The 16140-nt window shown below is 46.1% G+C and overlaps 1 protein-coding gene across 6 annotated transcripts in view; it reads right to left on the bottom strand.

Moving 5' to 3' along the window:
* Positions 1-16140, bottom strand: part of LOC126365982 (protein TANC2) — a 634979-nt gene that overhangs the window by 146623 nt on the left and 472216 nt on the right. The window lies entirely within an intron of this gene.

Genomic DNA, 16140 nt, shown 5'->3' with positions numbered 1-16140 from the left:
ACTACTTATGTCAACAAAAAACGAAGTAGCAAATTGTGACCATTAGATTTGATCTCAAAATACTCAGTTCAGGGTAATCTGCCATTTTTATAATTCTGACTCTGTAAAAGCGGAAATGTGAAGAGTTGTCATCGAAATAGGGAGAAAGGCAAAAAAAAAAAGGAAAAAAAGAATGAAACGTTCCCGCCATCCTGTGGATAAAAACACTACCAGGCTCAGCTAGAAAGCTCATTGCTGGTTGTTAATACGAATGTTAACAGTAAAAATAACTGAAACACTGAATTCATATAACCATTAAAATGCTTAATGTCTATTTAACAGCTATAGTAATGTGTCCTAAGAACCCATCACCTAATCCCTTCAAACTAAATATCGATTTTTTGTAACTTTCAGGAGATACGCTGTTTTACAAAGGCCCTGTGACCTGGTATTCCTGTAGCTACTGATGTCCCGGTGCTCAGAGTCTTTGTTGAACTATTCAAAGATGACGAATATGACTGCTCTCTGCAGCTACCGACCACAGAGAGTCTGCTACATCATCCACGCCGGCCGAAGTGGCCGTGCGGTTATAGGCGCTACAGTCTGGAGCCTCGTGACCGCTACGGTCGCAGGTTCGAATCCTGCCTCGGGCATGGATGTGTGTGAAGTCCTCAGGTTAGTTAGGTTTAAGTAGTTCTAAGTTCTAGGGGACTGATGTCCACAGCAGTTCAGTCCCATAGTGCTCAGAGCCATTTGAACCATTTGAACATCATCCACGCTACTGAAAGTTTTTCAGGCGCAATGCCGGTTTCATTCTCTGACTATAACCACCGAGTCATCAAGAATTTTTTTGTGTCGTATCTGTGGCCCCATTGTTTCAGAATGCCTCAGAAGTCTCACAGTGGCGCGATGCCCGCATCCGACACAGCATAGTCACCAGAGTCATTAGGAGACACTTCTTCTGAAATATCCGTCAAGAACTCGGTACCTGACGACTGACTCTGTCCCTTCAATAAGATAAAAACAGTTATTTGTCTGTTCTTTCGCACGCTTTTGGCTACTGAGATCATCTGCAATGCCCCTACTTGGTCACGACTCATAAGATAGGCTACTTCTCACAGCAGGTTCGTGCCTGTAACAGAAGAGGAATCACTTATACACACATGACGAGCAACCAAAAATAGTCACACTACGCGTTGCTAAGGAATGCTAGACTATTCGCGTTGTTCCAATTTCTTCGGTCCAGATTTTTTTTAAAGAAGCTTCAGCATTCAACAATGTTGGGTGTTATGTCAGGCTGTAGCAAACACCAAAGAGTGGTATGCAAGGCTCTACTAATAGATACTGTGACGTATCGTTCCCAGCCGTGTCCTTGGGCTCATCCTGTGGCTACTGTGAACGCCAGAGCGGGTTTCCGATAGACCTGGGAAGGTAGCCTTGTCCAACCTGTCCTGGGTCAGGCTCTCCGTAATCCTTCTAAATGGGTTTGATCGGACCATACTTGACTGGCTTAAGGGATTGTGGCTTTCATGACGGCGGGTGTTTTCCAGCAGCTTCTGGAAAGAATTTAGGAGTCCCAGCAGGACGAGGCACCTTCCAGAAACGAGCTTCTAGCGCTAGCAGGAAATGGCCATTGGGACATCTTCGTTATGCTTCTGAGACAGACTCACTGAAAGGCGTGGATGTTAAAACAATTTGGTGCAGTGGTTTTGGAGCTCTAAGAAAGTCAGGAATGGGCCGGTAGCTATCGTGGAGCGTGGGAGCCAGTTATGTGCCCACTGAGGCGTGAGTGGCGCTTCACTAATTCAGAGAGATAGCCAACAGTGCTAATGGGATGTAGGACGCACGTATTGTGCCCTCCGGGACGGAGTTGGTACTTCTAAATTTATTTCTGATGTACGAGGGGTGTGTAATAAGTAATGAAACACAGTTTTTCTGAAAGCAGGTTGGTTTTATTCAGGATACCGATACATCATATTAATCCCCATTCTCTTGGCTACCCACAGTCTTACGCCACCGTCCTAGGAGGGCCTGTATACCAGTATGGTACTATTTGACTGGTCGACGTTGGAGCCAATGTCTTGCTGCATCAGTAACATCCCTGCTTCCGTGGAGTGCATCCTTCGTTGGGTAAAACAGATGGAACTCGGAAGGTGCGAGATCCGGGCTGTAGGACGGATGAGGAAGAACAGTCCAAAGAAGTTTTGTAAGCTCCTCTCGGGTGGGCAGAATTTTGTGACGTCTTGCGTTATCATCAAGAAGGAGAAATTCGTTTGCATTTTTGTGGCGACGAACACGTTGAAATAGTTTCTTCAATTTCCTGAGGGTAGCACAAAACCTTCGAAGTTGATCGTAGTACCATGAGGGAGGACATCACACAGACAAACGCTTCGGCCAATGGTTCACCGTGATTTTACTTGTTGGCAGGTGTCCGTACACACTCTGCAAGCGCCTATAAACATCTGTGATGCTCTGGTTTTCCACAAAAAGAAACCCAGAGACAGCTCTTTGCTTGGGACACACCTTCGTTACAGACGACGTTTTGAAAATTATGTATAGCACTGCCACCTATAGGTACTTCAAGAAACTATAGGGGCTGAAGTGGAAATATTCCACGATGTCCTACAATAAATGGCCTAACCGGCCGAGAAACAACTATGTTTTTTTACTTATTTAACGCTCTCTGTAACTAAGCAGACATCTTTAGTGATCAACAAAGCTATTTTCCCAATACAGGAAGCCTCCAAACACTCAAAGTATATTCCCGCGGGTGTGCGCAGAAATTTGATTGATCAATTCTGTTACTCCGGGCGATTGGTGCAATATAGTGAGCGAACGTGAGGGTAGCACAAAACCTTCGAAGTTGATCTAGGTGCTTCAGTCTGGAACGGCGCGACAGCTAAGGTCGCAGGTTCGAATCCTGCTTCGGACATGGATGTGTGTGATGTCCTTAGGTCAGTTAGGTTTAAGTAGTTCTAAGTTCTAGGGGACTGATGACCTTAGAAGTTAAGTCACATAGAGCTCAGAGTCATTTGAACCATTTTTTGGGACTAGCACACCTGGAATAAAACACATTATATCCCGGGGACATGACTAACAAGACAACGCGGCAGTGGGAGTTTTGTATTTTACATTTATGGGTGTGAAGTTCATAATTCAAATTTCAACTGGCGAAAGCAGTTCGATGGACGTAGCAAAAAAAATTCGAGAAAATCGACATCGAAGATTCCTGAAGGTTATTGATACTCTGCATTAAGAACAATTTTTTGACACGTGGCTTGACACTGTGGAAGTGCTTGACAGCTAAGTGGGCGGTCCGGATTCGATTCTTGGACTACGCAAATTTTTGAACAGAGCGTCTACGAGATTTTTTCTGAAATTTACAGTACATAAAAATTAAACAAAATTAATTTGTAATATTCTTGTTAAAGTTAAACGGTCTACATCAACAGAAAGTGGATTCGGCATTGTTAGAGGAGGGACTGTCTATTGAAGAAAGGAATAGAAGGAATGGTGGAGGGAAAAAGGGGAAGAGGAACTAGAAGACATCAAATGCTGGACAATATCAGAGAAGGCAAATATTCAGAAATGAAAAGACTGGCAATGGACAGACAAAAGTGGAAGAGGCTTAACCCATGACACGACCTGCCGTAAGGCAGAATACCATACATACATATACATATCAACAATATTTTATAAAAGATCGGTAATTAAGAATTTACATTCGCAATGGAAACTTTTTTTAATGGTCTGTAATTAGAAATAAGAAAACGAACACTTTTCATAAAAATAACAATTAGACGTGTTAATTAGCATATATTTGCTGAATTTTATATTTAAATGACATAAGTATTTTAATTAAATGAAAAAAACGGAAAAGTAATGACCAAAATGACTCGAGCCAGCGATTACCTGTCTCGAGCGCTATATTGTTTTCATCTGATGTATTTTACGCGTCACTGAAAAGCTCTTAGAATAAGCACCTTTTTTAAAAAAAATTGCATTACCTGAGAATCGAACCCAGCCCACCAACATGGTAGGTAAGCATTTCACCCCAAAGTCACATCACTTATCGAAAAATCGGGCTTACCTTACGGTAGTAAGGGAGGTAGGAAAATTTCAAAATGGACTAACTCGAGAACTTTTGAGAGATGCGTCGAATCGCTTTAGAAAACTGATATTTGAATTCTGAACTGCACGTACTACACACATAAAAAAATAGCAAAATCCGTTTGATTTGTGGTCGCCTTGAAAGCCACGGCCTGAACAGTTGCTCCCAGAATGATTTTTTTTTCTGCAGCGGAGTGTGGGCTGATTTGAAACTTCCTGGGAGATTAAAACTGTGTGTCGAACTGGTACGCGGAGGTCCCAGGTTCGAGTCTCGGCAGTCTGTGAGTGGTACAGGAGTACTGACAATTTAAACCTGTCACGCGGGTGACAGCGAGACTGGAGACCCTTCTTTAGACTAATTTAATACCGGAGAAATACAAGCGATGAATCCGGGTCCATCGATAAACGTTACCGAGTGTAAATCTACAAACAGTAGGTCGGGTACTTTGTCTTGCATGCCGTACATCGCTGCAAGGGATGTCATCCACCCAACGGTTTTCCGAATTTGCTCAACATGTGTACTATCGTACTACATACTAGATGTGACCACTCTTCTTACTACGCTGAATTTCTCAACCGTTTTTTTAACTCGCGCATTTCGTTTCACAAGGAAACATCGCCAACTTCAACTCACAATTTAAGGAGAAGGAAGCACACTTGCAAGATATCAGCCCCAGCAATCGACCCCGCTCAAGAAACTTGGGCCATAATTCTGATTATGCAGTTATGACCTTTTCAGAGTATAGCTTTGAAACTTTCGCGCGCACCGGTTGTTTGTCACTCGCTCCGCCCCACTGGAGCCGCTTAATGCCGGGGCGCGAAGTACTGTACAGTGAAGTGGATAACAGGTTTGTGAAACACTGCTGTGACATTAGTAACATACTTTGTTTATTATCTCTAAGTGCGCGGTTTATAACATGTTGCGTTTTTCACAAATGCAATGTAAATGGATGAATGACTGAGTGTGTCATTAAAGAAGTAGCGTAGCGCTATTTAATCATTAACATCGTTTTTGTGCGTTATTTTGTTTCGGTTTTAAAACTGGAACTGTTGAAGTGAAGTGCGTCTCGAGGGGACGCGCTATCGACAAGACATGCACTGTGTTTGAAACCAGCCCCAGGAGATCGATCAGACGAGCTGCACAACAGATGGGAATCAACCGGGAGAGACTGCGACAAGTTGTTGTTGAAGACTTGCATCTCTTCCCATACAAAACTCAAACCCTTCAGCCATTAAGCCCCAGGGCCAAGGAACAGCGGCTGTATGTCGCCAACACTATTGTCCACAGAACTGACGAACACGACTGTTATATGATTATGGTTTGGTTTAGTGGCGAAGCCCACTTTCATTTGGTTGGGCTTTCGTCAATAAGCGAAATTGGCGCATTTCGCTATCGAGAAGTCTCTTCACCCTCAACGAGTGAATGTGTGACGTGCCGCGTCCAGTCACTGAATAATCGGTGCGATATTCCTCAATGGCACGGTGACTACCGAACGGTACGTGAAGATTTTGGTAAATGATTTCATCCCCAATATCCTAAGTGACCCTGATTTCGACAAGACGTGGTTCTTGCAAGACGGAGCTCGACCCCATCGAAGCAGAAAAGTGTTTTATGTGCTGGAGAAGCACTCTAGGGACAGCATTCTGGCTCTGGGGTACTCAGAGGCCACTGGCATGGGCTTCGATTGGCCGCCATGTTCTCTGGATCTGAACACATACGACTCCTTTTTGTGGAGCTATGTTAAGGTGTACAGCAATAACCCCAAAACCATTGCTGAGCTGGAAACAGCCATTCAGAAGGTTATCGACATCATCGATGTTCCGACAGTTCAGCGTGTCAAGCAGAATTTCGCTGTTCGCATGCCCCATATTATTGCCAATGATTAATGACGGCAAGCATATCAAACATGTCATAATCTAAATCCGAATATCTGTAGTGTGTGCAATATTTCTGGCTTAGTCAGCCATCATATTAGGCTGCAACAAGCTGTTCCCACAGCAGTGGAGATGCAAGAAGTACACTCCTGGAAATGGAAAAAAGAACACATTGACACCGGTGTGTCAGACCCACCATACTTGCTCCGGACACTGCGATAGGGCTGTACAAGCAATGATCACACGCACGGCACAGCGGACACACCAGGAACCGCGGTGTTGGCCGTCGAATGGCGCTAGCTGCGCAGCATTTGTGCACCGCCGCCGTCAGTGTAAGCCAGTTTGCCGTGGTACACGGAGCTCCATCGCAGTCTTTAACACTGGTAGCATGCCGCGACAGCGTGGACGTGAACCGTATGTGCAGCTGACGGACTTTGAGCGAGGGCGTATAGTGGGCATGCGGGAGGCCGGGTGGACGTACCGCCGAATTGCTCAACACGTGGGGCGTGAGGTCTCCACAGTACATCGATGTTGTCGCCAGTGGTCGGCGGAAGGTGCACGTGCCCTTCGACCTGGGACCGGACCGCAGCGACGCACGGATGCACGCCAAGACCGTAGGATCCTACGCAGTGCCGTAGGGGACCGCACAGCCACTTCCCAGCAAATTAGGGACACTGTTGCTCCTGGGGTATCGGCGAGGACCATTCGCAACAGTCTCCATGAAGCTGGGCTACGGTCCCGCACACCGTTAGGCCGTCTGCATACGACCGAGGCACACAGGGCCAACACCCGGCATCACGGTGTGGGGAGCGATCTCCTACACTGGCCGTACACCTCTGGTGATCGTCGAGGGGACACTGAATAGTGCACGGTACATCCAAACCGTCATCGAACCCATCGTTCTACCATTCCTAGACCGGCAAGGGAACTTGCTGTTCCAACAGGACAATGCACGTCCGCATGTATCCCGTGCCACCCAACGTGCTCTAGAAAGTGTAAGTCAACTACCCTGGCCAGCAAGATCTCCGGATCTGTCCCGCATTGAGCATGTTTGGGACTGGATGAAGCGTCGTCTCACGCGGTCTGCACGTCCAACACGAACGCTGGTCTAACTGAGGCGCCAGGTGGAAATGGCATGGCAAGCCGTTCCACAGGACTACATCCAGCATCTCTACGATCGTCTCCATGGGAGAATAGCAGCCTGCATTGTTGCGAAAGGTGGATATACACTGTACTAGTACCGACATTGTGCATGCTCTGTTGCCTGTGTCTATGTGCCTGTGGTTCTGTCAGTGTGATCATGTGATGTATCTGACCCAGGAATGTGTCAATAAAGTTTCCCCTTCCTGGGACAATGAATTCACGGTGTTCTTATTTCAATTTCCAGGAGTGTATATAGATGAGGAAATGTGGTGTGCGGTACCTGTGACAGATGTTAGATTCGGTACCATTCCCGTGAGAAAGACCGCCTGCATAATGCTACTGCTCTGTGATTGGCTGCTGAGTTCGGAACAAGGGCGCCAAAACGTTATAGTTATTATTATTATTAGTTAATTTACTCATTGGAATGACTTCACCTTTTAATATAAATATCTTTCAACAGCTGACTATCAGTCAGTCATTTTAGAATTATTAAAAACAATTTAAATCAAAAACAAAAGACTGACGAAATTGCAGACGAAGCACTTCGGAAGCGCTCGGGTCACGCCTTTTCTGGTATGGCCCGCGAAGTCTTTTCGGGCTGATCGTCACTCTGGATTAGGCAGTCGAGAAGGACAGACATGTTGTATGTCGTAGTAAGCGTTTCCAATTTTTAATTAAGTTTCTGTTCGTCACTCTGGATTAGGCAGTCGATATGTACAGTCATGTTGTCTGTGGCAGGATGTGTTTGCCAGTATTCAGTATTAAAAGATTCACTCCGGTAGTCATGAGGCACAGACACGTGCCACAAATAGTATAAAAACACATTTTCGTAAACATTGTGTTTGATCATGTACTTTGCTGTATCAGAAGGTGTTGTGTTGAGATCATGTAGTCTTCTCGTGTGGCATCTCATAGAAGTGATACATTATTTCAGAACAGAACCTCGCTAAAAGTCAGTTTCAGCCTCAAGATACAGAACCTATGACCTGCGTGTAGTTTTCTGCGCTGACGATATCAACAGGTTAGTGAAATGTAACAGGACCTTCGTATTCCACACAGTGCAGTGGAAACAACCAGGCGCCTCACGTGTACTGCATGCACAGAACAAATGTGCTCAGTGACACGCCATCTGCAGAAATGAAGAGGAGGTAAAGGAGGATGATGGTTATTAACACCAACAGTCAATTCATTCTTACTTTCTTGCTGTATGACGTTTATATGTTGAATAAATTCAAAGGTAAATTCTATAGGTGGCAAGGGTACAATACAGGGAGCAAAAGGCTGTATACAATTTGTACAGAAACCAGATGGCAGTTATAAGAGTCGAGCGACATGAAAGGGAAGCAGTTGTTGGGAAGGGAGTAAGACAGGGTTGTAGCCTCTCCCCGATGTTATTCAATCTGTATATTGAGCAAGCAGTAAAGGAAACAAAAGAAAAATTCGGAGTAGGTATTAAAATCCATGGTGAAGAAATAAAAATGTTGAGGTTCGCCGATGACATTGTAATTCTGTCAGAGACAGCAAAGGACTTGGAAGACCAGTTGAACGGAATGGACAGTGTGTTGAAAGGAGGATATAAGATGAACATCTACAAAAGCAAAACGAGGATAATGGAATGTAGTCGAATTAAGACGGGTGATGCTGAGGGAATTACATTAGGAAATGAGACACTTAAAGTAGTAAAGGAGTTTTGCTATTTGGGGAGCAAAATATCTGATGATGGTCGAAGTAGAGAGGATATAAAATGTAGACTGACAATGGCAAGGAAAGCGTTTCTGAAGAAGAGGAATTTGTTAATGTCGAGTATAAATTTAAGTGTCAGGAAGTCATTTCTGAAAGTATTTGTATGGAGTGCAGCCATGTATGGAAGAGAAACATGGACGATAAATAGTTTAGACAAGAATGGAAGCTTTCGAAATGTGGTGCTACAGAAGAATGCTGAAGATTAGATGGGTAGATCACATAACTAATAAGGAAGTATTGAATAGGATTGGGGAGAAGAGGAGTTTGTGGCAAAACTTGACCAGAAGAAGGGATGGTTGGTAGGACATGTTCTGAGGCATCAAGGGATCACCAATTTAGTATTGGAGGGCAGCGTGGAGGGTAAAAATCGTAGAGGGAGACCAAGAGATGAATAAACTAAGCAGATTCAGAAGGATGTAGGTTGCAGTAGGTACTGGGAGATGAAGAAGCTTGCACAGGATAGAGTAGCATGGAGAGCTGCATCAAACCAGTCTCTGGACTGAAGACCACAACAACAACAACAAAGTGTGTGCACACTTTGCAACCTAATTTACATTTTTTTCATATAGTTAAATAATTGTCACCCTGTGCCTGTTAGAAAGAAACCAATAAAGCTCTAGCGGCTGAAGGTAGGCAAGGGATGTCGTAGCGGTTGCCTAACCCTCGGGTACTACAGCATCCGCCGCGCGAGGCTGATTGGGTGTCGATATTTCTAAAGGCACATTTAAAACGTGCTCAACAAACGTGCGTGGAATGCACCGAGAGTGTTACCGAACTTCGTAATATCGAAATTGTGGCCCAAGTTTTCGAGCGGAGACGATTGCTGGGACTGATATCATGCCTGAAAAATGAGGTGAAGTTAGTGATGTTCCCTTGTCAGTGCGTAACACAATCGTGAGAAAGATGTGCAGAATCGGGAACCTGCAGGTGTTATGCTTGCCTTACCAGCGTGGGGTCTTGTGCGGTACAGCGAAAGCTCCGAGGGCGGAAGAAAGATACGGTTCAATACTTGACGCTATGAACTCGCAGAATGTGAAGCAACACTGGAAGCTGATACCGCAGTTCCAGACGGTGTTCTCCATTAGCGTGCCTTGCGCGCCGCCCTCACTTGCTGGGAGCGGGCCCCGGAGCACGCGAGCGCTGCAGCGGCAGGGGCGTGGCCCGCCAGACAGCACCTGCTGCTCGCCAGCGCCGCCCACGCCTTCCGCCGCCCCAGACGGCCGGGCGCCCGCCGCCCACGGCCGCGCGTCTGCACGCACCGCGCCTGATTTACGTCACCACCTGTCGTTTTGGTCCACTTTTACTGCGCCGTCGGCTGCTCTCCGCAGATTACAAATGTTCACAAACCCGCTCCATATATCCAGGCTGAAGACGCAGCAGGAAATCGTTTACCAGTCTTGGGTAGCAAAACGCACTCAGCGAGGTCTTAATTGACTGCCGTATAACTGAAGTCTATCGTGTAATAACGTATTATATCGTTCTTTAGTCACATATATACAAATTTCACGAACGTTAGATAAGATCCCCTCTCAAGACCTACATCAGCATATTTGCATACCGCGTAACGTAGACAACCCTGTAGAACATAAACGGCTCAAGAAGTCAAAAAAAAAGGTCTTCCACACTGAGAGTACACACAGAATCAGATACGCTATCTGATCTTTAGTATCCCCTTTATAATACCGAGTAGACCATTAGAGAAGGTTGCAGTAGAGCTTTGGTCAGGAGATCTCAGCCACTTAGAACGTGGACTAGTCAACGGATGTCATCTCAGTAACAAATCCATCATGTCATTTCAGCCTTTATAAATCCGCCCAAGTCGACTGTTGGTTGTTTTGACAACATTCCGACAGTATGAAGACGGATGGAAAACAAACACAAATCTGACAGCAGCGGATGTGCTCCGCCTGATGTATTTGACGCCACTGGGCCATGGTGATTAAGTTATGGCTTTTGTTTTAGCGTATTTAGTGTTTCGGGGGAGTTTCTTTTCTGTGACTTGATCCCCATGTTTTCTATGGCCACATGGCAATGTGCATACGTAGGGACTTCTCTTGAAATATAATTTTGCCGAAACTAGTAATCAGGATATGTGTTAACTGCGATGTAGGCAATAAAATGTCTATTTTGGAAGCTTTTTTACTTGGCAGAAGTACAGTTAGGCATTCCATTTGCCCATGAGACGAATCGCCGCCCTGTTGGAAAATTTACAAGGGATGGAGATATGGTTCAAATGGCTCTGAGTACTATGGGACTCAACATTTGAGGTCATCGGTCCCCTATAACTTAGAACAACTTAAATCTAACTAACCTAAGGACATCACACACAGCCATGTCCGAGGCAGGATTCGAACCTGCGACCGTAGCGGTTGCGCGGCTCCAGACTGTGGCGCCTAGAATCTCTCGACCATCCCAGCCGGTGGATGGAGATAATCCTTGTAATTATCAACAATGAAGAAATGAAATACTAACAGATTTTCTCTCTGTAGTTGAATATCTGCGAAATCTAGAAGTCATTCACAACAAATATAATTTCATTCCAGTGTGGCAAAGTCTACATTGGTCATCTCACACGCACAATACATGAAAGGTATGGAGGTCTGCGGAACATGAACGCCATACTCGCCTCTCGCAGCCCAGTCAGTCAATTATAGCCTACTGCGGATTATTCTCCCACGAAAATCTTGGCCTCGACGAGATCCTTCGGGGATTAAATTATTAATAAATCTGTGGAAATGTGTTTCGCGGAAGATCTCATTAACTTGGAAGCGGTTTTCAACTTGATATGATGTCAGACTAGGTGATCTCTGTAATATATACAGAAAGCCAAAATTTTACGCCAAATAAGGCATCTAACGACGGTTAATTTTATTATTCTGACCACTCAATTTTAACTCAACAAGCTCGCAAGTGGAGAGAGTGCGGGCATTCTGCACGCCTCATGTAGCCAATATTCGACAGACTAAAACTGATTGTCGGACGCAGACTCGAACTCGGTATCTGGTAGACCACTTGCCCGCGAATGGAAAAAGATCCGAGTTCGAATCTCAGTCCAGCACGCAGTTTTAATTTGCCAGTAGGTTTTATACCACAGTACACTCCACTGCAGAGTCAAAATTTCATTCTGGAAATATTCGACAAATGGCAGTAAACTTGGTAGAGGGCGGTGATGCAGCCGTAACCGAAGCGCTTGCACCATCGCACCAATTTTGGGAATATGGTTCAAAAGGCTCTGAGCACTATGGGACATAACTGCTGAGGTCATCAGTCTCCTAGAACTTAGAACTACTTAAACCTAACTAACCTAAGGACATCACACACATCCATGCCCTAGGCAGGATTCGAACCTGCGACCGTAGCGGTCGCGCCGTTCCAGACTGTAGCGCCTAGAACCGCTCGGCTATTATCGTAGCGATGTGCACCAGCAGTGTTCAGAGTAACATACACCAGGATGAACGGTTATCAGTCGCAACGTCGCAGCAAAATAACGTCTTCCGGCTGCAACTCCGGAACCTCATGAAATATTCATTGCGCCAGGAAAACCTCAATAATCATGTACCGATCTAGTTTTTATCGTCTATTCTTAGAAATCCTTATATCCCAAGAACATTGAGGGCCCCAATGAGAGAGCGGTTCTAGGCGCTACAGTCTGGAACCGCGCGACCGCTGCGGTCGCAGGTTCGAATCCTGCCTCGGGCATGGATGTGTGTGATGTCCTTAGGTTAGTTAGGTTTAAGTACTTCTGGGTTCTAGGGGACTGATGACCTCAGAAGTTAAGCCCCATAGTGCTCAGAGTCATTTGAACCATTTTTAGAGAGTGGGCTTGTCTGATGGCGTCATGGAAGAAGGAACAGGAGACGACAGGGAGGCGATAGGGCATCCGGCGTTAGAATCAGAATTTAAAACAGCTCTTGACGACTTAAGATAAAAAAAAGGCAGAAAATAGATAACATTCCATTGGAACTTCTGAAATCATTGGGAGAAATGGCAACAAAATGACTGTTCATGTTAGTGTGTAGATTGCGAGAGACTGGCGGTATACCACCAGACTTTCGGACAAACGTCATTCACACAATTCCGAAGGCTGCAAGAACCGACAAGTGCGTGAATTACCGCACAATCACCTTAACAGTGCATGCATCCACGTAGCTGACAAGAATGATATACAGCATAGACAGCGGAAAAACCGGAACAGGAATGAATCGAAGCATTTAAGAAGTGGTACTACAGATGAACACTAAAAATTAGGTGGGCTGATAAGTTAAGGCATGAGAATATCCTCCGCGGAATCGGCGAGGTGAGGAATATATGGGAAACACTGACAAGAAGAAGGGACATAATGATAGGGCGTCTGTTAAGACATCAGGGAACAACTTCCATGGTATTAGAGAGAGCTGTAGAACGTAGAAAATTTAGAGGAAGGCAAAGACTGGGATACATCCAGCAAATACACTAGTGGCCATTAAAATTGCTACACCAAGAAGAAATGCAGATGATAAACGGGTATTCACTGGACAAATATTTTCACGTAATTTGTGTGCATAGATTCTGAGAAATCAGTACCCAGAACAACCACCTGTGGCCGTAATATCGGCCTTGATACGCCTGTCCATTGGGTCGCACAGACCTTGGATGGCGTGTACAGGTACAGCTGCCCATGCAGCTTCAACACGATACCACAGTTCATCAAGAGTAGAGACTGGCGTATTGTGACGAGGCATTTGCTCTGCCACAATCGACCAGAAGTGTTCAATTGGTGAGAGATCTGGAGAATGTGCTGGCCAAGATCTCAGACGAACATTTTCTGTATCCAGAAAGGCCCGTACAGGACCTGCAACATGCGGTCGTGCATTATCCTGCTGAAATGTAGGGTTTCGCAGGGACTGAGTTAGGGGTAGAGCCACGGATCGTAACACATCTGAAATGTAACGTCCACTGTAGAAAAATGCCGTCAATGCGAACAAGAGGTGACCGGGACGTGTAACCAATGGCACCCCATACCATCACGTCGGGTGATACGCCACTATGGCGATGACGAATACACGCTTTCAAAGTGCGTTCACCGCGATGTCGCCAAACACGGATGCGACCATCATCATGCTGTAAGCAGAAACTGGATTCATCCGAAAAAATGACGTTTTGCCATTCGTGCACCCAGATTCGTCGTTGAGTACACCATCGCAAGCGCTCCTGTCTGTGATGCAGCGTCAAGGGTAACCGTAGCCACGGCCTCCGAGCTGATAGTCCATGCAGCTGCAAACGTCGTGGAACTGTTCGTGCAGATGGTTGGTGTCTTGCAAAAGGCCCCATCTGTTGACTCAGGGGTCGAGACGTGGCTGCACGATCCGTTACAGCCAAGCAGATGCCTGTCATCTCGACTGCTAGTGATACGAGGCCGTTGGGATCTAGCACGGCGTTCCGTATTACCCTCCTGAACCCACCGATTCCATATTCTGCTATCAGTCATTGGATCTCGACCAACGCGAGTAACAATTCGCGATACGATAAACCACAATCGCGATAGGCTACAATCCGACCTTTATCAAAGACGGAAACGTGATGGTACGCATTTCTCCTCCTTACAGAAGTCACCACAACAACGTGATGCCAGGTAACGCAGGTTAACTGCTGTTTGTGTACGAGAAATCGGCTGGAAACTTTCCTCATGTGAGCACGTTGTAGATGTCCCCACCGGCGCCAACCTTGTGTGTAAGCTCTGAAAAACTAATCATTTGCATATCACAGCGTCTGTAGCACCTCATCTTCTTGGTGTACCAATTTTAATGGCCAGTAGTGTAATTGAGGACGTAGCTTGCAAATGCTACTCGAAGGTGAAAAGTTTGGCACAGGAGTGGAATTCGCGGTGGGCCGCATCCAGCCAGTCACCACACACACACACACACACACACACACACATACACACACACAAAAACTACAATTTCTGTATCGATTGTCTCTGTTTAGAGGACACGCTATGTTCTAGACACACAGAGAACGTAACACTGCCTGCTGTCCAGTGTACTTATTTCCGTCAGCTGCTTCCCACTTGTCTGCGCTTCTCCCTCAAGGCCCGTGAACTGTGCAGTATATTCTTGTGCCCCCACAGCGCAGGGCGTGCCATCATATATATAGTCCTTTATACTTATTACCGCCTGCTGTAAAAGGTATGTGCGAGACAGGTGAGGAGATCGTCGCGGCCCCGCAGACGGACGCCTTGTGGAAGACGCGGCGGCCTCCGGTAAAAAGCGGCAGGAAACGCGTGTGCGTGGCTGCCGGGCTGCCCTGGGCGGCGACCAAACATGGCAGCGCCACGGCCACCCGGCCGGCCGCTCTGCGCCAGTGACCTCCAAGCGGCGACAGCCTCCGGACGGCTCCCACGGCTGCCCGAGAACTCGTCTTGCGATTCGCAACTACTCCCAAGCGCGCAAGTCTCTGCCGTAGCGAGACGTGGACGCCTGTTAGCGAACTGCGGACAACGGCAGCGAGGTGAAAAGATCCCCGCCCTCTTCTGAAAGCGTTTGTCCCCACCATTTATCTAGTGGGTGACAATTATTGAAAAAAATTGTTCAAATGGCTCTGAGCACTATTGGAATTAACATCTGAGGTAATCAGTCCCCTAGAAATTAGGACTGCTTAAACCTAATTAACCTAAGGACATCACACACATCCATGCCCGAGGCAGGATTCGAACTTGCGACCGTAGCAGTCGCGCGGTTCCGACTGCAGCGCCTAGAACCGCTCGGCCACTGTGGCCGGTAACTGTCTTTCATTTTTGATGTTTCTGTAGGGTCACCAACCAGCGCTCGGTACGTGCCGAATGTAGTTACACCCGTCCTTTGGCCGTTATTGCAACAGGGAGATAATGTGTTGTTCCAACAGGATAATGCTTGTCCACGCATTACCCGTGAAACTTAAAGTGATGTGCAAGACGTGCAGCAACTTCCCTGGCCAGTACTTTTCTCCAGTCGACCACGTGTGGGATACGATGGGACGAGAAGTGACTCATGCTACTCGTGAACCAACAACTCTTGCAGAAGTAAATGCAAAGATAAAGCAGGTGTGGAAGGACAGTATTGGCTATCTGCAGCATCGAGTGGATGAGAGTCAACGCCTGCATTGCATCACGCATTAATATGGGTATTTTAGCATGGGTCCATAACTGATATCTCAGAACCCCTTGTGCTATTTTTCTATAAACGCAATTATTACATGTACTCCATAACTACTGTTGCAACAATCTTAAGTAAACTCGAAACCTCTAAAAGGGTGTATTAATGTTTTTCTGACACT

This window comes from Schistocerca gregaria, chromosome 4, assembly GCF_023897955.1.
Source record: "Schistocerca gregaria isolate iqSchGreg1 chromosome 4, iqSchGreg1.2, whole genome shotgun sequence".
NCBI lineage: Eukaryota > Metazoa > Arthropoda > Insecta > Orthoptera > Acrididae > Schistocerca > Schistocerca gregaria.
This window is presented reverse-complemented; position numbering and strand designations above follow the sequence as displayed.